Raw genomic sequence first — 1,669 nt, forward strand, 5'->3', positions numbered from 1 at the left:
CACCTTGAAATTCATAAGTTTTAATCAACATTATTTATCATTACTCTCAATTATTTAGATTTCAATTTAGATCTATTTCTACTTTCAGTCTTAGTTATTTTCAAAATACGTACAAGTTTAGTCCTTGTGGATTCGACCTCGGTGTTTCTGAGTTATTACTACATTGTGACCTTACACTTGGGGTTGTGAACATTCCTCCAGCTAGGATTGTATGTATTTGAGGTGGGTCTACTAAAAGGTCTTTGGTAATTATTCACAGCATTCGATTGCTCATGTAATACCTCTTGAAAAGCAGGTATGGTTGGACAATTTTCAGTTGTATGTATGTTGCAAGCACAGATACTGCAAACAACTTCCTTAGCCTTATCCTTTTTAAGTTCCATGGCCTCTATTTTCCTTGTGAGGTTTGCCACTTTAGCATGTATGTCATTTTCCTCTTTCAAAATATATATTCCACCCCTCTCCTTTGATTGAGGATGCTTAAAAGTGGTGTTAGGTCTTTGGGAGATGTCTCATGATTGTCGTTTTAGCAAGTTTGTCAAAGTACTCCCACACATCATCGACATCTTTGTTCATGAATTCCCCATTGCATATTGTCTTGACCAATTGGCGCATGGAAGATGACAGTCTATCGTAGAAGAAATTTGTTATGTGACACGTTTCGAAGCCATGTTGTGGGCATGAACTGACAAGATCCTTGAACCGATCCCAACATTGGAAAAATGTCTCATCATCCTTTTGGGTGAAGTTTATGATCAACTTTCTGATAGTGTTCATCTTATGGTATTGGAAGAATTTCTTTATAAACTCCCTTGTCATGTCGTTCCATCTGTAAATGGATCATGGATGTAGTGAATGCAACCACATCTTAGCCTTCTATTTTAAGGAGAAGGGAAAGAGTTTCAGCCTGATCGAGTCCTCAGACACATTAGGAAAGTCTAAGGTGGCTGTTATCTCATCAAACTCTTTCATGTGTAGATATGGACTTTCAGATTTAAGTCCATGTAACTTTGGAAGGATTTGAATTACCCCTGGTTTAATATCCATATTCCCTATATTTGGAAAAATCATACAGGAAGGTGTACTCACCCCTATCGCTTGTAAGAAATCTCGTAAGGTACGAGGCGGGAGTGTGTTATGCACCTCATTCTCATCCCGGGCTTCTTCAATTGGAGGTTGAGGTAGATTTGCAGCCATTACTTCAATTGATTATGAGGATCTCTGGTGGTGTTTAATCTTCTGATGGATAGTCAACCCTTCGACCAATCCTCCTTCACTTAAGAGACGTCGAGTGTTATCACGAACCCACTGATAAGAAGTGTGGAAGAGTGAGCCCTCAAGATCTGATGGTCTACAAGATATGGAACTTCACAAAGCCGAAGATGAATGGTCCAGATCTAGCTGTCCGTCTAACTACTACTAGAGTAGATAGGTCTGATCACCCCTCTGATTCTACGGTATAGATGGCCCCAGATTATGATCTATGGCTTAGATCATCCCTAGGACAAGCTAAACGGATAAATTTTTATATACAACTATATCTCTTTTTGCTCTCATTATTCCTTAATATCTTTCATGAGAGAACCTTATCCTATTTATAGGAAAGGATGGGGAGTTCGGATGAGATAAGAAATCATCCGGTCTTATCCCTATCTCCTTATCTAAATAC

At 38.8% G+C, this 1,669-nt stretch overlaps 1 non-coding gene across 1 annotated transcript; it reads left to right on the forward strand.

The window, feature by feature from the left end:
• The first annotated feature begins 664 nt into the window (after positions 1-664).
• Positions 665-771, forward strand: LOC131254465 (small nucleolar RNA R71). Its single transcript, XR_009175580.1, has one exon. It is a non-coding gene; the product is annotated as a small nucleolar RNA R71 (small nucleolar RNA).
• Positions 772-1,669: the final 898 nt, after the last annotated feature.

Source organism: Magnolia sinica, chromosome 8 (assembly GCF_029962835.1).
Source record: "Magnolia sinica isolate HGM2019 chromosome 8, MsV1, whole genome shotgun sequence".
NCBI lineage: Eukaryota > Viridiplantae > Streptophyta > Magnoliopsida > Magnoliales > Magnoliaceae > Magnolia > Magnolia sinica.